Below are 20104 nucleotides of genomic sequence, written 5' to 3'. Positions count from 1 at the left end.
ATATTTAATTGGAGCTGGCTTACAGTTTCAGAAGTTCAATCCATTATCTTAATGGTAGGAAGCATTGCTGCATGCAGTCAGACATGGTGATGGAGAAGGAGCTGAGATATCTACATTTTGATCCAAAAGCAGCCAGGAAGAGGGTCTCTTCCACACTGGGTAGAGGTTGAGCACTAGGAGACCTCAAAGCCTGCCTATGTGGTGACACACTTCCTCCAACAAGGCTGCAATTGTTCCAACAAGAACACACCTCCTAACAGTGCCACTTACCATGGCCAATCATATTTAAACTACCACAATCATGAAGTTGTAAACACTTTCTTTACAGGTCCTTCTGATCCTTTAGCTTCATCGAAATCAGAGGACAGGACAATGCAGAAATTTCTACATTTTATAATCTATGTTCAACAAACACACACTTCACAGAACAGCCTGCCCATTCTCCTGTAAAAATCCCAAACATTACACTCTCCTACGTTGAGGGCCTGTGTTTTCCTCCCTGATGCTGTGATTGTGTGGTACAAAGGACGAGGACTTGGCATTCGGGATATCAACATGGCACTCTTGCTTTTGCTCCTCCTTTTCTGGGTAGGCCATTTGTTCCTTTCTTGTCCAATTTGTGCCTAACTTGCAAAATATGTAAGACAGAATATAAATGTCCTTTGATGAATGCCTTATTAAATGAAGACTACTAATATTTTTTAAAAGAATACTGAGAAGATATTTATGTACATGTAGGTCACCTCTCTTCTCTAGGGTTTTAGGTTTTGTTTCAACTACTTTCCTGAGCAAGGTGGAACTGGTCTTTTTCATCCGCTGTCCATGGCATCTTTTTAATAATACTTTTAGAGCACTTATCTCATTTAATCTGAGCCAGAAATTTAGGTAGAAATGTGAATTCTGTTTATTTGTATTCTTGTTGACTGAGATAGAATCTCACTATGTAGCTTTAGGCTTGCGTCAAATTTATGATCCTCCTGCCTCACCCTCCATGGTGCTAGGAATGTAGGCATATCCCACCACAGCAGGCTAATTTCTACCTCTCTCTTGAAAAACATATGACTGAGTTTGGTAAATTGTATCTACTCCTATTATTAGTATATAATTCACACTATTATTTACATGCATACAATGAAAAAAACATGCATTTTAATTTTTTTTTGTTTGAAATTGTATTTGCTTCTTATTTGGTTGTTCTTCATACAGGAATGTGGAAAGATCTTTAGAGGAGTTACCACAGGTTGAAGGTAAATGTTATTTGTGTCTATCTTCTAAGATCAATGTGCCTCAAGCTTTTTCATTTCCCATGCTACTCTAATGTACAAGTGCAAACTGAGCGGGGTCAAGCTATAGAGCTTTATTCTTCCATAGTTCTCTAGTCTAGAAGCCCTAAATCTGGAGATACTGGGAGGGGAATCGATTTTATATTTGCTTCTTAGTTTGGTGACTTCTGAAAATCTTTAGAATGCCTAAGGTATTCTGCTGTACCACTTTCATTATCTTGACATTGCCATGTGTTCTTCTACCAATGTCTTTTATCCCTTATCTTTTCTAAAGACTTTTGTTATTTAAGTCTCCCTAGGAAACTTACAATGATATTATCGTTAAAATTTTAAGTTAGTTTATGTTTTACAAAAGATCCCCTTTTCAAATTAGGTGACATTCACAGGTTTTCTAGGAAGTTAAATGTGGACCTATCTTTTGGAGGATTCAATCTGTAAACATATTAAATAGAGAAAAAAATTGAACTTAAGATTCACAAGGACAAAAATTATGTGTATAACTTACTATTACTCTATACCACAATGCCTGGTATTTAAGCAAATTTTGATGTCTTTTCTTTTCTTTTTTTTTATTATTCTATATAATTTTTTATTTACATTTCAAATGATTTCCCCTTTTCTAGCCCCCTACTCCCCGAAAGTCCCGTAAGCCCCCTTCTCTCCCCCTGTCCTCCCACCCACTCCTTCCCACTTCTCCGTTCTGGTTTTGCCGAATACTGCTTCACTGAGTCTTTCCAGAACAAGGGGCCACTCTTCCTTTCTTCTTGTACCTCATTTGATGTGTGGATTATGTTTTGTGATAAGTCTTTTCTAACTTTATGATTGAAGGGTGTTTGTTTCTAAGTATTATGAAGGAAATAAAATTTGGTTTTACGCAATTACTGAAATCCTGATAAAAAGTCCCTTTTAAAAAAAAACAGCTCCCAAAAAACTTAATGCTTAATTGTAGTGGCCAAAATTCTACAGGTGGTTTATGTTTGGCTGGGTAGAGGTCAGAAGACAGCCAAGGCTTCATTCTGGGTTCTGATAGAATAATTTATCTCTTGTAGCTACTGTAAAATGTTACCTTCCAGTGGTTGGTGAGATCTTTTCTGATAAAATGTCAGTGAAGAATGACGGATTATGTCCTTTTAGAAACATTCACCTGCAAAAGACCATAAATTTTAAAAACCAAAACAATAAGACCTCGATTTTAACCCCTGTGTTTCCCACAAAGAGGTAGTGGTTAGAGTCTGAGGAGAGCATCCATTCTTCAAACTTTCATTTTCTGGTCTCCCAGAGGTGCTCTGATTAGCTGATATTCATTCACTCAAAAGTCAAGAGCTGCAGGGAAGCCCAGTGATTAGGACAGATGACATTGAAGACATTGTCTGAATGACATTCTCTATGGCCTTCTGAGAGACACTTGACCGCTCTGTGTCTCAATTATTGGCAAATTGTGGACAATGGTAACAACACTTGCTTACCCTATAGGGGATGCTGTAAGAGCCAATTAACTGTAGTCGGTGTCACAGGAGAGTGAAGGATGGGCGCCATTAAGTAGTTACAAAGCATTATCACTGTAGTGTGAGTGGTGAATGGAGAGTGGAGGCTTAGGGGGAAATTCATGACTCTACCTTGCAGCAGCTTCCTGACAAATTGCCAATAAAGCGTTCCTAATTTATCTCATTCTGCCAGTGTGGTGACTTGTCCCTAATAGTCTCTGCAGAAGACAGAGAGGAAGAGCAAAGAAGCCAAGTCAGATACAAAACGTTGACAGTATGAAAGCAGGCACCACAGGTTTCCACTAAAGCTGAAGTTTAACTACCATACATTATATTTAGAATATAGACAATAAAGTATATAGTGGTAGTTTTATGTGAAGCTGGCAAGTAGGGGATACATGTTTGAATATGCTCTTTATTACCTTGACAACCTTAATGAGAAAAGAGACGCTGAAATGGGGCTGATGGTTCTGGGTATGCATTCTGGCAAGGTGTAATGTCTACATGGGATTGAGTAGAAGAACTTCCTTAAGATTTGAAACTATGGGTCAATGAGATCACTCAGTAGGTAAGGGCCCTTGGCACCAGGCCTACAGATACTCATGGTGGGAGGAGAGAATCAACTTCTGAAAGTTATCCACAGGTCGTGTGGCATGAACTTGAACATAGCTACAGATACATAGGCATGTGTGCATCCAAAGAAATACTCACAATAAATAAATAGATAAACAGATGAATAAATGTAATAAAAATGTAAATATTGAAATAAAAATATAATCATTTATGGAGTTGCAAGTTTGAAAGTTTGTAGGAATAGGGGTGGAGAAGAATAATTGTCTTTAAATCCAAGAAAATCAGCCAAGCCCCACCTGGAGATACTGGCACTGAGCCAACTTTGATGTGTTTATTACTAGGTCCTTTGGGTAAGAAAAAGAGAAAGGAAAAAAATAAACTTGCATAAGAAAATTTTTAAAAAAAAGATCTTTAAGCACAGAAAGAACCTAGACTACTGGGAAAAGAACATCTGTTCCATAGGAATTTGATTCTGCCTGGTAACCAAGAAGGAAGGTTGAGGATTACAGCTAACATATTTAAAAGTGGAATAGCACAGAACACTAAAAATATGCTGAAGCTGATTGACAGGGAAGCAATCATTTAAGCCTAGGAGGAAAGAGACATTCTCTGGGGAATGAGAAGAAAGACTTCTCATTATTACTTGACTTCCATTAGTTTCTTCAGCCTTCTAGGCACTGTCATCACTGTGCTCTAATCATAGATGAATGCTACATTAAATGACTTAGATATATCGGGGAGCTTTTGTCCTTTTAAAAGACTAATCTCATGGGCGTTCTAGAACCTCTCTTGGTAGACTGAAGAGAGTTGCTTGGTAGTAATTTTGATCAAAACAAGAAGTATGGTAACATCCAGGTAGGCACACCTGAAGGAGGAGATGAGAGTTCTGTATCTTGATCTAGAAGGCCACCAGAAGAAGACTGTCTTCAGACAGCTAGAAGGGGGCAATCTCAAAGTCCACCTCCACAGTGACACACTTCCTTCAACAAGGACAAATCTACTCCACAACAAAGCTGGACCTCCTAATAATACTACCCCCTGGGCCAAGTATATTCAAACCACCACACCCAGCTGTTTACATGTGCTGTGCAATAGGACACACTTTTGGAACTTCTTTCTCAACTGGGCAGTGATTTTCTAGCAAGAAAGAGAGAGAGAGAGAGAGAGAGAGAGAGAGAGAGAGAGAGAGAGAGAGAGAGAGAGAGAGAGAGAGAGAGAGAGAGAGAGAGAGAGGAGAAAAGAAAAAGAAAAAGAAAAAGAAAAAGAAAAAGAAAAAGAAAAAGAAAAAGAAAAAGGATTTCTTGCTCAAAGAGAGCATAAAAATCAAAAGTTTAGAGAACTATGTATCATTCTTTTGCTGTTATTTCATTCCGGATCTATATAAATTAGATATCTCTCAAGCGTTCTCAGAATGAGGATGGGGTTGAAACAGGATCTGTCAATAGCAACACTTATAAGTCATACAGTTTCCTAACCTTTATAGTCATTGCCTCTTTTAATGTTTAGGCAACATTAAAATCTAAACAGATTTGCCGACTAATAACCTCCAACATTTTTATCTTTACTAATCTACAAAGAAAAGTGAAAATCATAAAATTTTCTTAAGTTGGCTAGCCATTGTTTTTATGGTAAATTCAGAGGAATATCCATGTACCCAGTCTAAACCTCTGCTTTACAATCACTTGAATCTGCTTCCCATGTGGAAACCTGATGATAAATGCAAGAACATGAAAATGTGGGTCTGTGGACAGAAGTGTTAAGGCATCTTAACACTGAATGAATGAGTTTCCAGACTGGGAAGGGACTGGAGCAATGAATCTAGTCTCTCTCACTTTTCTGTGGTGTGCCACAATATTGTTTATCTTTTCTGCCATTGCTGTCTGTTACACTGTGTGAGAACACTGAGATAGTGTCATCTGTGAAGGACAACACTTTACAAGACACATGCTGGCATCTTGACCTTGGATTTCCCAGTCTTTGGAATACTCAGAAATAAATTCACATTCTTTACAAATTACTGGGTCTCATGTATTTTGTTACAGAAGCACAACAAAGCCATCCTTCCAGTCCATATTTATGTTTGAGAGCATTTTAGAGGGCAAGGTATGAAATTCAGAAGGGAGTGAATTCTCAACTTGAACTTCAACTTCATGTATCTTGGATTTTCATTATTTATAAGAAAAGGAAGTCTTGTCAAGTGTTTGGAATATTTTGAGGACTCCTTGGAGAACTGTCACTGCTGGCTACAGTCTCTAGACAGGGCATTTTTTAGAGCTTGACACTAAAACCTGCATATTCCCTTCACTATACTTCATCTGTAAGGAAAACTCATTCTGCCTTGGAATTAAGCAGCTTTGAAGAGTAGGAGAAAATTTCTTATGAGTCAGTGGACTGGAAAAGAAAGCTACCTTCGCTTTTATAAATGGGCATCAATCAATATCTTGGATCAAAAATATCTGAGAAAGGAGGAATCCCCACCCCAGCTTCAGTGCACTTCTATCTCCCCTGGCCCTTCAATGTTGGTGTGTCTGGGTCTTAAATTACTGGACTGAGAGTCAGACTCTAATCATCACCTCAGTTCTCGGGCATTTGGAAGAAGCCACTGGATTTTCTGGCTCAGGACCCTAGAGTTGACAGGCCTGTCAACTCTGTCTGTCTGTCTGTCTGTCTGTCTGTCTGTCTGTGTACCTGCCTGCCTGCTTATCTGTCTTCTCATCCATCTTTATCTTTTTTTTTTTAAAAGAAGCTATCTTAAGTCATCAGAAGAGGGCGTCATATCCCCTTAGGAGTGGTTGTGAGCCACCATGTGGGTTCTGGGATTTGAACTCAAAACATTTGGGAGAGCAGTTGGTGCTCTTACCCACTGAGCCATCTCTCCAGCCCCCCCCCAATCCATCTATATCTATACCTACATCTACACCATCATATCTATCTGCATATATCATCTATCTATATCTATATGGTATGAATTATGTTTATTTGGTTAATGTATTGATGAAGATGGGCTGATAAATAAGATTATCTTCCTTGATCTCAAGGAATTTGGAGAATACTGACCAGTTTTTTGTGAGCTCAACAAATCTATATCTATACATCTATATCTATACCTTTACCTGTATCCATATGTATAGTTCTACCAATACCTATATGTATTTCATCTATCTCTATCTCTGTCTCTATCTCTATCTTCCACTTTGACACATGTAGAGTTTTGATGTTGCACACTCGTATTTTCTAATACACTTCAGGTATTTTGAGTTCAGCTTCTCCAGTAAACCCTATGCCTCAACCAACAATACACTGAGACCAGCATTTATAAATACATCCCAGTACAGGAGGAACTAAATGACGAGTGGCTTATGTTTGTGTGCATGCCAATGGGGAGGCTCTGCCTAGGGATTCATCTAGCACTCTAAGCACTTCTCCCAACCCCATTTTCCAATTCCCTAATTTACGAAAGGCACCCTAGGTGCCTACAGGATACAGAGGCACTGTCACCCTTAGATCTGCGGTTTGAAATGCCACTCTTGTCAGCTGGTCGTGAGCATGTGACAGAGCCCAGCTTCCTCGGGTCTGGGTCTGGTGTGTCCTCTTCTCTTGTCCTTTGGAAGCCCATATGCATCATGGCACCTGCTTTCCTCCTGCTGTTAGCCCTGGTCTCAACCTTATCCCTTCCTCCTTTTTCTCACGTCTATACATCATGTCAAGCCTGGATGCCTTCTCAACCTCCTCTAGAAAGCTCTGCTAAAGGAGGCCAGCCCCAGGAGTACCACATCACATCTTCAAAGCATTCTGACAAAGCGAGAATGTGAACACTGGGCCACTGTAACTACTTTGATCCTGTAAAACAGATCCTAAATGTGACTGCTTGGAGTCTTTCCCTGGAGGTCCTTCACAGTCCATGGGGGAGTGAAGAAAAGGGGCCGTGGATACTAGTCAAGTAAGAGCACATCAGAACTCTTAAATCCTTCCCCAACCTTCTAGCTTTCTCCCCTCCTGGACAAGGTGTGAAAAATATCTAAGAAAATCCCACTATCCCTACAAGGCAGGCATCTGACAGCTTCCAGAACTCTAGCCCGAATCTCAGGTATTATTGGCACATTCTTTAATTTGTCCTCGGGGATGTATATAATTAAAGGTTATGAAATTTGGGCAATTATCCAGACTCTTTCTTCCCAATGGCAGACAGCAAATATTAACACAGCACTCAGCATTCATTGCTGCCAGCAGCTGCCGTGTTCTCTTTTGCACCCACCACAATCTTTCATGCCACACTTAATTGGGAATGAAAAGGCCTTTCATGCTCTTTCCTGTTCACCTCTCTTGTGTGTGTGTGTGTGTGTGTGTGTGTGGTTCCACCTCCCTTTCTATTTTTTTCAGGGAGGCCTGTGAGGCGTACAATCGTATCCTGTGTCCGCCATCGCTTCGGTGCTGGCCATCGCTTTCCTGTCACTTAGCACAGGGAGGTTTTCCATTGAAGGAAGTGTGTGGCTACGCAGGCCTGTCCTAGGTCCTTTTGTTTTGCTTTTAGAGAGATCCTTTGGGAAGTCTGGCTTTGGAAGTTTATTTTTAGAAAGTGTGAGACACAGAGTTCATCATGCCTTGTAGATAAATCCTAGTGGGTTCTGCAGCGAGGCTCTGGTCCCACCCTCCTTGAGGACTACCCTAGAGCACCCGCGAGCTCATAAGCTGTTTCTAAACCACACGAGGAAGATTCTGATTCTCTCATCACCTGGCCCCCGTAGGTTTTTCTCTAAATTATCAAAGGTGAATGCCCGAGAGTGACTGCTGTGAACAACTGGACTGATATCTATTTGTAATTATTTTTTTTATTAAGCTGATGATGGCTTAATAAGCAGTTATACTTCTGTTATTGTCCTCAGTTGCCCTGGTGGGAAGGGATAGGTTGTCTCTCTTTTAAAGATAAGGCAAAGGACACTCAGAGGCTGAAAGGACCACACAGTGAGGGGTGTGAGCTCAGAGTTAAGCGCAGTGACTTGAATGGAATGTGGATGTTCTATCAACCGTAAGATGACAGACTGCAGCAGCTGACATTTTCAGTAATGACCCAGAAGGGATTTTTTTTCTCCTTATTAAGCATAGCAGGGTTAAAACTTACTCTTCTTGACTCAGATGTGCCAGATGAACGGTTACTTTTTTTCCTTTTTAAAAATAACAGGTTTCATCCTGCTCTGAAATTCTTCCTGATCATGATAATGGGATCTGCTCATGGGGCTCTGTGGCGTGTGATGTGAGAGAGAACAGTTAATAAAAGTAACCTCACCTCCTTTTGCTTAAGATTCCCTGGTGACTATACACACACACACACACACACACACACACACACACGTGCACACATATGTACATGCTTGTGGAATATGCGATAATATACTGAGGATCTGTGTTGAACGATCAGTTTTCTGGGTGATGCAGGATCTTCTATTTGTAGTGTCTTCCAATTTCCATGGTGCAAACGCTCTCCTTGTGACTTAACTGGTCACCAACATGATACTGAATGTGGAGTTGGGATGAGATGATCAAAATAATCTTCCACAGCACTGTACAGCAGCCCCATCAGCATTCTTAGACACACATATAAAACAAAGCAGGATGGTGTTGTTGACCCAGGGGTTCATAGTTGATCCTTCTGAAGATACACATAGGACCCAAGAACCTTCAGATCAGCAGAGGAATCTCATTGTCCATGGGCAGTGGTATTCCTTAATCTCATCTGTAGACTCCTCTAAGTAGTCCCCAGTCCTTTATGCTGCCTGGTCCTATATCAGTGTCCTCAAAATGCCAGCAGATGAACTATCTGTTTGATAATACACTGGCTTCCATTATAGACATCCCAGGCTTCAAGAGCCTCATTTCCCACTCTCTTGCTCACCAGCCTTTTCCGGACATCTCTCACTCATCGTTTCATGAGCCGCAGTCTGTGAGGCATCCTTAGACTTCTGCCCCACTGCCCTTCTGTATCACGTCAGCACGGCACCGTCACGAGTGTAAAGTTATTCTCAATTAGCTTGACTCTCCCTAAATTCATGAACATGGAATACAAGCCAATCAGCTTCGAAATCCATATAAATGGCACCCCAGAATGTAAACTCCAGTACCAAAGGTATTGGGAAAAGAAAAGCGAAACCAGGTATATTTGACATCTTACCTGTAATTCCTTCCCTAGTCTAACGTCTTTCCATGATACACATCTCTCCTGTGTTATAGTGTGGTTCCCGGCCTGTTCTTTGGTGCTCCTGCTGGCAATTCTCCACTGCTTGGTGAATGCTCCTTCTGAACTCTTGGGGGTCTGAATTGAGGTGTTTGTTTGTTTTTCTGAAATGGCAGAGCACTTCCTCTTTACACTACTGACTTTTACATCAGTGTTATGCTGGAACACACAGCCTAGTAAATGACTTCTAAATGGTACTGTCTTCCTCTGACTGGATCGATGTTATGGTTTTAATGGGAATGAAAGCACGGGGCAGCACATTTTGCAAGGGTCAAATCTATCCACTTAACATTCCTACAGACACTTTCCACTCTAAACTAATCACGATGAGAGCAGGTCATGACTGGTCACCCCTTCCCATCATTTTGCTTCCTCTGATATTTTAAATTTTAATTAAAATATAATTACATAATTTTACCCTTTCTTTCTTGTCAACATGCCCCATGTCTTCCCTTTCACTCCCTCTCCAATTAAGAGCCTCTTTATTATTATTATTATTACTACTGCTACTATTATTCATGTAGGTATATACATATATAACTACAACCTACTGAGTCTGTTATTGTTGTTTTCATGTTTATGATTTGAGGGCTAACTACCTGATATTAGAAGTGATGCCTAAGGAGGCAAATTCTTTCTCTCTCAGAAGTCGTTAGTCGCCCGGAGTTCTTTGTCTAGAGGTGGAGCTCCCATAAGCTGTTCCCCTTCCATGTTAGCATGTCTCTTGCTGTTGTCATTGTCCAGGTCTTATTTGGGTGGCCATGTTGCTAGGCTCTCATGATGTAGCTTCCCTGTCAGTTTTAGGAGACAGTCTTACAGCAGACTTCCTGCTCATTTGGCTCTTACAATCTTTCAGTCCCTTCTTCTGGGATGTCCCCTGAGCCTTCAGCATAGACTACGTGTTGCGAATACATCAACTGGGGTTGGGTGCCCTACGATCAGCTTATCCCTGTATTTTGACCCACTTGTGTTTTTCAACAGTTGTCTCCATCTGCTGAAAAGAAAGGAATACTGGAGAAGGGTGAGAGCTACAACTGACTGTGGCTTCACAGATTAGAATTATGGGAGTCTGTTGGTTGTATATGCCCTCCTCTAAGATCCATGATCTCACTAACTCCTGGTGGTTTACAGGATAAAAGTCACACCCGGTATTGGAAATCGAGTCATTGCTAGTTTTGTTGAGAAAGTGGAACCACTAATGATTATTTTAAAGTGATAAAGTGTAGGGCTTAATTGCATATGAAGCATTGGGAGTACAGAGTTGACAAGAGGAAGGCTTTACTAATTCAAAATTCAAATTTCAAATTTTGATTCTGTATTAGTTAGGATTTACATTGCTGTGAACAGACACCATGACCAAGGCAACTCTTATACCGGATGACATTTAATTGGAGCTGGTTTATAGCTTCAGAGATCCAGTCCAGCATCATCAACACAGGAAGCATGGCGGCCTGTGGGCAGGCATGGTGCTGGAAGAGCTGAGAGTTCCACATCTTGTTACAAAGACAAACAGGAGAAGACTGACTTCCAGACAGCTAGGAAGAAAGTCTCAAAGCCCACCCTCACAGTGATACACCAACATGGAGACCAACTCTGACAAGGTCACACCTCCAAATAGTGCCACTCCCTGGGCCAAGCATACTCAAACCACCACAGGTTCTAAATGTTGTGGGTAACAGTGACAGACGGTTGGATTCCTATAGGTGACGGGAAGGGCACTCTTCCTAGGATCTAGCATCCCCCAGGTAGGTAGGTCGGGGAGCCTGAGCCCCCATCTGGGTTCCTAAAGCCCTCCCTTTACAACTCTTCCTCTCTTCTCTGAGAGATTTTTTTTCCTAGGCATGGGAGTCTAGACCACGAAACTCTTTCTTATTCCATCTCTACAGTGTTGGATCTGAAAGAGTCATGTCTTAGCTACTGTTCTCTTGCTCTACCATGATCGAAGCAACTTATAAGAGAAAGTGTGTAATTAGGGGTTTGCTCACACGGTACAGTTTCAGAGTGGGAGTCCACAACTGTCATGGTGAGGAGCATGGCGGCAGGCAGGCACGTAAGCTGAGAGTTTACATCCAGGCATTTGAGAGAGAGGGGGGAGTGGGAGCAGAGGGGAGGTGGAAGGGGAGAGCGAGAGGGAGAGGGACGGAGATGGAGACGGAGACGGAGACCGAGACGGAGACGGAGAAGGAGACGGAGATGGAGATGGAGAGGCTTTTGAAACCTCAAAGTCCATCCCACTGACACAATTTCTCCAAAAGGCTGAACCTCCTAATCTTTTCCTAAACAGTCCACGCAATTGGGAGCCAAGTGGATGTGAGCCTCTGGCTTCCATTCTCACTCAAATCACCAGAGTACTTCATCAAAATCAATTGTATAGGTTACGCAACATAAGACCTGAGCATGTTAGAATAGAAAGCTGATCATGTCATCACATGCATTTGCATTAATACGCTGGCAAAAATATTTCTCCAGAAGTTAAAATCGAATCCTCCTCCAAAATACAAGAATTTTCAAGCGTGCGTGTGTTTAAATAATTTTCTACTAGTTAGAGCAAAATCTCCGGCGGAGCTTAACAGATACTGTCTTTCTTCAAGCATGTCGGTAGGGGGAGCTCGTGCTTCGTTCTGGAACCTGAATCCCGGCTCCCAGCAAATGCAGATGGCTTCAAGTGAGGAAGAGGTCTTAAGGGAAGTTTTGGGTATGAGGCATTAAGAAGAAGTAGAAGAAAGAAGAAAAGAAAGAAAAATCCTGAATTTATATTTTTTAATCAAATATTATCACTTTGGTCCATCGTGCTTTGAAGAATGGAAAGTGTGTGCTGTCTAAAACAAACTATCAAATTTGCCCGCCTGCCCCATCCTCGGAATACTTTTTCTGCGTGTGAAACTGCCTCTCCTAGAGCAGCATGGTTTGTAACGAAGGTACAGATTTTCTCTTACGTGGGAGAAGCCGACTTCTCTGACATTTACGTGTGAAGGTGTAGATGCTGACCTGATACCTTTAATCAAATGTGTCTGTAGAGAAAAGGTATGTGACCGGGAAGACACGGCAGAGCTGGCTACGGAGGTTTTGCTGCTGAAGAGGAGATGGAAAGGGAGGCAAGAGGCCTTTCTCGGATCCGGCTGTGGGAAGTGAAACGCAGTGCGGTGCGCTAGATTGTTTGAAGTATGTGCACTCGTATTCATTTGTCTGCATAAAAGTTTGGGTACATGTGCATGCCCCCATATACATGTGCCTTTTGCATATATATCTGTGTTCTGATCCAATGATTGAGGCCAGCTGGAAATCCATAATAGAAATTCATCCCATTAGACCATCTCTGGACGCTCCTCCCCCGCATTTCCACCTCTAAAAAGCGTGATCTCACCTCGAACGTGAGAAGAGTTTTTGAGAGGAAAGCCGTCACTGTTTCTTGCTAGTTATCTTGAAATAAAAAGAATGACAGTTTTCCATGAAAATGGCTTGCTATGTGATTCTTCTCAGGAAAGTGTTCGCTTCAAATTTAATATTTAACTACAATTAGAATTACAACCAGAATTCATCTTTTTTTTTTTTTTTGCTTATTTCTAAAATTCATTTTAAAACAGTCTGCTCACTTAACGTATCCTTTTGGCAAAATAATACAGAAAAATCCTGCATATTCTTCCTTATATGGGCAATCTAGCCAACGATGAATGGGCCATGTAAACAAATGTATAGGTACATTATAATATGTACAGTGGAGAACAAGAAGGCTAAATGATGTAGGCGAGGAAGGACTGAACGCGGGCAAGGAATAGTTTAACTCTGTTATGGGTTTTTCATCTTTGGTGTTAAAAACTTTAAAAAGAGCTTAAATTTATTTTTAAAAATAATGCTATCATAAAATTCACAGTGGATTCCCTCCATAGATTGTGTTTTGATTGACACATTACTATAATGTATAGAAAGAAATTTATTGAGTTGTATACTCTTTAGGTCTGCTTATTTTCTGCCCTTTTTTTGTTGCAACTTTTTATAATAAAGTTTAAAATACCATTTAAAATGATGATTTAAAAGAAGTGTGAAGGGCTCTGCCTTTACTGTTTTGTTTTGGTTTTCCATTGCATTTTGCTTTTTGGTTGTTTTGTCTGCTGGGCATCTCTGTACCTCAGAACCTACACGGTGTATGTTAACTGTTGGAGAGGGATGCCATCTTGTGGTCAGATTAGAAATTAAGTCTAAATATTAAAGAGCAAACCAAACAGCCAGTATTTGAAAGGTCCAGAGTTAACAAATGCATAAGAGAACCCCTTAATTTCGGGTCTCTCTGTGCTAACCGTGGACTCTAACTCAGAGCTTCCTACTGGATGCTCTTGGAACCTACGCTGACATAGTGAGCTCAGCCTATCGCATACTCAGACGAGTGTAGCATTCCTTCTTTATGTTTAGAATTCAATTTTCTCTAAGGAGGGAGACATTACAGGCTCTTCAATGTCACTTTCCTTCAAGTACGAGTGAAGCTGTCATACTTTGACAGTTTACGACAAGGAAAAGATTCCCAGGAGTCTGGGAAGGAGAGTCAACCATATTTGATCCAGGATGGAGATGAGTGAGAAAACTAGCATTTTTGGGCAGGTTAATTTTCTCAAATTGAAACCATCAAGAAATCTTTGGAAATGCTACCGCTTCAGATACTGTAGGGGGCGCTATTGCCTCGTGGTCGGCTTCCGTTGGACTCTTTCCGGTGGTTCTGCCTTTTTCTCTTTTTTTAAATCCTAAAGTTCTTTGTGGGCTGGTCTATGAACGAATATTGTAGACTTGCTCTTACTAGGGTGTGTTTCCCAGGTGTGTTTATCTCGTGCAATTACCCTATTCTAGACTGACTTTCTAGAATGGGATCCCTCCGTCAGGAAGCTAATTATACTCAGAACTCTTTGGAGAACGTACCCTTTCCTTGTGCACAGTGTGGGTATGAGGTATATCTCTCTGATTTGTTCTTTGCATTGTAAGTGAATGAATTTGAATCTAGGTGTTTTGTCTTTGATCAGTAAATAATATTTTTCATAATAACTCCAAATAAAGAGAGAGAAATCGGTATTTATTGTCATTTAAGCTGTATTATGGAGAATACAAATGCACCTTGTCGTTTCGGAAAGCCGAGAGAGACTGAAGCACAGGAGATCACTCAGGGTCAGATGAAACTCATTAGAATCCCAGCTCCAGCTACACACCAGCTGCATCCATCTGAATAAATTATAAATAATGTGAATTTTGGGCTGTGAAACTAGAGCAATATTCCAATCACGGAGGGCCTCTGTGATGATTAGAGAGGATGATGTGAATGAAATATTTGCCAGTTCTTTATTACTAGGAGAAAATAAATCCTCTTCAGTTATTGGATACTTACTGGCGTGTTGCTTCCTAACAGACCAGGGACCTAAAGGAGGCCCAGGCATCCTTCATCTCCCGTGAGAATCATCAGAGGAGACAATTGGCACTTCCTGTTGGCCCAAGTTGTGGAAACCATTCGTCTACAGATTGGATGCACTCTCCATCAAATTCCTGATAACATTCTTCACAGGCCCAAATAACAGACGGAATCCTAAAATTGATACAGAGGCACAAAATATCATGAGTAACTAAAGCAACCCTCAACAGAAAGCAAAGCTGGGGTGACTACAATACATGAATTCAAATCACATTGCAGAGCCATAGTAACAAAGACAGCAAGGTAACAAAGACAGAGTAACAATGTAACAAAGACAGCAAGGTAACAAAGACAGAGTAACAATGTAACAAAGACAGCAAGGTAACAAAGACAGAGTAACAATGTAACAAAGATAGCGTAACACTGTATCAAAGACAGAGACAAACATGGGCTGGGCTGGGCTGCAGTGAAATTAAGCAGAAGAACCAGAAGTCAAGGGTAGCTACACCCTCCTCATTTTGGAAAAGGTGTTAAAAGCACACAACACATAAGGAACACTTTCATTATTCAGTGCTCCGGGGAAACATGAGAAGAACAGAACTAACCCATTTCTCAAACACAGCTCAAAACAAAAACAAACAACAACAAAAACAACAACAACCAAACTCAAAAGTAGATTTAAAGAACTGAATCCAGGATTTGAAACTTTGAAAGGGCAAGAAGAAAATGCAGGTGAAACAATTCCAAGCAAGGTCCCAGGCAAATACTCTCTGAGCAGGAATAGGATGGGATAGGGAGTAATCCCAAGAACTGGCAAATGGGTTTATAGGAAATTAAGAAGATTCAACATAGCAAAGGAAGCCATTGCTCGAGTGGAGAATAAACCTATATCTTTTCCAGCTACACATCAAGCATGATGTGAACATGCAGGGTTTATAAGGAATTGCAAAATATATACACCACACCCCACATCATCCAGACACCTGTCTGATGCTTAAAAGACAAAGTGGAATGAGCAAAAGTCTTAATTTTTCTGTGGATTCTTTTCTGTTCATTTTTGCATTGCTGGTAAGAACTGGCATGACTATTTCATAATTTAGACTTTTAAACAAATGCCTACTCACAGTTGAGGACTTAAACATGAGTCTGTGTTTACCCACTGTGATGGTTTGTACATGCTTGGCCCAGGGAGTGGCACTATTAGAAGGCATAGCTGTGGTGCGTGGGCTTAAGACCCTCATACTAGCTCCCTAGAACTCTGTCTTCCTCCAGCAGCCTTCAGATGAAGATGTAGAACTCTCAGCTCCTCCTGCCCCATGCCTGCCTGATGCTGCCGTGCTCCCACCTTGATGATAATGGACAGAACCTCTGAACCAGTAAGTTGGCCCCAATTAAGTGTTGTCATTTATAAGACTTGCCTTGGACATGGTGTCTGTTCACAGCAGTAAAACCCTAACTAAGACACCCACCTACTCATTTCCTATCACTACTACATTTTAACCCTTTCCCTACTTCAGCTCTAGTCTACTATGGGCTCAGCAAATTTTTAGTAAGTTCAAGCCCTCTAAGAACACCACTCCCATGTTTTAGGAGCCCTCAAAGACTACACACAAGCCACTCTAATAGTCTTAGTAGAAGGCGAGGAAGCTGCTGTCTGACTCATGTGGCACCTAAAGCATCAGCAACCCACACAATATGGCCACACCTTTATCTTGTGCTTCTTGAACTTTGAAACTAGATTGGTATTGATCAATTGACAATGGGATATTGATGTGAATTTCAAGTTACAGAAATACTAATGCAATCAGCGAAAACCCATTGACAGAAATATTTGCCTGCTCCCCCCAAAAAAGCAGTAATATAATCTGTGTTGCTGTTGGTCAAACAGTGTGTGTGCACTTACACACCACTGTGAACATGCACACACTCAGCAGACAGCAACGGGAGAGGAATTGAGTCTCCTGCAAGATTTCTGGCAACTCTAAGACTTAATATTTTTTAATGGTTCATAGGTGCAAACACAGAAACATGGAGAATGAAAGTTTTCACTGCTTTTACAGAAACAAAATGGCATCAGCTCTCTAAGTTCAGGTAGAATCTTAATTAGAGGTTTTGGGTTTTGTTTGGTTGTTTGGTTTGGTTTTCTTCCTTAAACTTGTAGAAAGCGCTATCAGCAGAGTCTGGTTTTCTCTTTGTGTGTTTTAAGATCAGAGTAACTGTAGTCTCTTAAAAAAGAATTCATCAATGTTCCTTCTGTTTCTATTTTGTAGAATAATTTGAGAAGTATTGGGGTTAACTCTTCTTTTAAAGTTCAGTAGAATTCTGCAATAAAACCATCTGGCCCTCGGCTTTTTATGGTTGGGAGATTTTTAATTAGTACTTCTATTTCACTAGGAGCCACAGATTTGTTTAAATTGCTTACCTGATCTTGCCTTGACTTTGGTATATATTGAGAAAATTCCCCATTTCCTTTAGATCGTCCAGTTTAGCATGGCCTTATCATTCTCCGAATGTCCTCTATGTCTGTTCTTAAGTCCACCTTTCATCTCTAATTTTATTAATTTAGGTATTCTCTGTCTGTCTTTGAATTACTTCAGAGAAGGGTTTGTCAATCTTAACGATATTTTTAAAGAATTACCTTTTTATTCAATTAATTCTTTGTATTATATTGATCTCTGAACATTTGCCATTGTTCCATGCAGAAACTCATGCTCTCTAGATAACACGTGTGCTAATTCTCAAAATCCTTTCTCTATCACTGTTCATTTTGAGTTTGTTCAGTATTTTCTTTTTCTATTTTGTATTGTTCCTATTTTTCTAGTTCCATGTCTAAACATTTTAATTCAGGTAATTTCTTTTTTTTTTCTGTTGAGAAGTTAATTCACAGTCAAGCTAGAAGTTAAGTAAAAATATGTTTTGAGGTCATAGAACCTTAGAAAATACTGTACATGACCTCTCTGATAGGAAGTCTTCATGTTCATTAATAAATCAACGACCAGTTAAATTCAGGATTTTTTGAAAACCTAACAATTCTACATCTTACTAGGCTTTGCCCACTTGTTATTAAATAAGATATAAGAATACAAAATGATGAAGATAAGAAGAAGAACTACAGTTCAAGATTCAAGAATGGAAGATACATGGTCCATGGAAGTTAGGGATCTTTGGGAGCAGTTACATTAAAGCCATCTATAAATTTAATTTTCGAGGCTCTTACTCACTTTTGAGGGTGAATTTCCTTGTCCATTTTTCTTTCTGAATTCAGCTCCACATTTTTATATAATAAAAATTTTGAAAACAATTATTTATTCTTATATTTGTGCTTATGAACCTAATGTTTAACAGCTGAGCCATTTCTCCAGACCAATGTTTTACTCTTTAAAATTTTACTTATATATATATATATATAAACTTTTTATTGTTTCTTTGTGAATTTCATATCATGCACTCCAATCCCATTCATATCTCCCTCTACTTCCCGCCCTCCACTCCTGCTGCCTCTCCTACAACAGAGAAAAATATCCTGTTCAAGCTGTAGTATGTCACAGTGTGTCCCATGGTGTGCCCTTTTGTCCACACTTCTTTGCTTGCAAATGTTTATTGCAATGACTATTTGGTCCGATATGAGGTCTCTGGTTTCTGCTACTCTATCAACACTATAGCCTTACTGGGACTCTTCTCAGATATCCTGTTGGTCTCCCTGTGTCATGGAGATCCTAAAGTTTTGCATCTGTAGGAGCAGATCTTTCATACATTCCAGCAGTTCATCGATGAAGTCAATGTTGGGGTGGGCCAATTCAAAGCCCTGGGTATGAACCTGAGAGGTATCTAAGCTGGTTAACCTGCCTACTCACCTTCTCTCACGCCTTTGGGACTGGCTCACCTGCAACCTCTATAACCAGGACCAGCTATACCCTGCTGCCCAGGCAAAGTTCAGGGCCCACTCTCCCAAGTGCTGCAGGTGGTGAAAAACCAGACCAATTCTCCTGTTCGCATGCTTCCAGGGACAGCTCTCCAACGATGCCCACCTGAGGGGTAGGGCCAGTTCTGTACATCCCTCAGATATCAAAATCCCTGTGTAGTAGCCCAAAGCAGGGACTTCCACCTAATTTATGATAGTAACAGACCCCTGCTGCTGCTGGGCCACAAACCCAAGCACACTCCCTAGTCGGAGCACAGTCCAGGACCCCACCATAGTCCTAGGTAGCATCCCCGCTGCTCACATGAGGCTGTTCCTCACTACTCTGCAGTCTCCAATTCTTCCCCTCTTCACTGTGCCCACATCCTTCTGCTTCTCTTCCTCTTCCATGTCTTTACCATATCCTTGCATCTCTTAGAGGCACCAAGGGTCTCTGAGTGACAAGGGTCATCTCGAGAGTGATCCTCTCTCAAGAGTCCCCACTTGTGCAGGTGGCATTAGGGGATTATGACACAGGGAAGGACTCATCTTGGGTATCGTGATACCCCATCCCCTCCCAGGACTGCACAACACCAGACTCTGGTTATCTCAGGACAGCTACCTATCTAGGTTCCCTATCCAGGTCCAGTGGTTACCTTGGGCTCTCTCCTTGCCTAGCCCACCCAAGTGGTCCCATGCAAGGGTCATCTGTCTTGGGTTCACTCCAGCCCAGGGTCCACGTTCCCAAGGGGAGTTCTTCTAGTCTCTGGCTTGCTCTCCATTCAGAGAGCCTATCTGGGCCTCCCCGGTACTGTATAGATGGTCATCTCAAGCTAGTGCCCTGTAGAGCACCCTGGCGCTGGACTACAGATTGTCTCGGGTTCCCCCCCCCCTTTTTTCAGGGAATGCTAGGCTACTAATCATTCAGATGTTCATCTGTCAGATCACTGAGCATAGACATAACCTCTCTCTTCTCTGCCATGTACTGTTGCACATGTGACACGGCAGCCACACCTGCAAGGCCTCTAGAGGCAGGAGACAATCGAGTATGTATTTTATGTTAGACAAATACTCCTGTTACTGTTATTCCTCTGTGTTCTGTTAGGCAATCACACACACACACACACACACACACACACACACACACACACATACACACACACACACACACACACACACTATCCCTAGGTGGTCTCCATACCTTACCTACTGTAAATGGTACTGATAAAAACACATCAGTGATATAAACAT

General features: G+C 41.1%; 1 non-coding gene across 1 annotated transcript; it reads right to left on the bottom strand.

The window, feature by feature from the left end:
* Positions 1 to 19757: 19757 nt before the first annotated feature.
* LOC127668255 (small nucleolar RNA SNORA17) lies at positions 19758 to 19889 on the bottom strand. The gene has a single exon (XR_007974036.1). It is a non-coding gene; the product is annotated as a small nucleolar RNA SNORA17 (small nucleolar RNA).
* Positions 19890 to 20104: the final 215 nt, after the last annotated feature.

The sequence above is a fragment of the Apodemus sylvaticus genome, chromosome 17 (assembly GCF_947179515.1).
Source record: "Apodemus sylvaticus chromosome 17, mApoSyl1.1, whole genome shotgun sequence".
NCBI lineage: Eukaryota > Metazoa > Chordata > Mammalia > Rodentia > Muridae > Apodemus > Apodemus sylvaticus.
The sequence above is the reverse complement of the archived record's forward strand: the minus strand, read 5'-3'. Positions and strand labels throughout refer to the sequence as shown.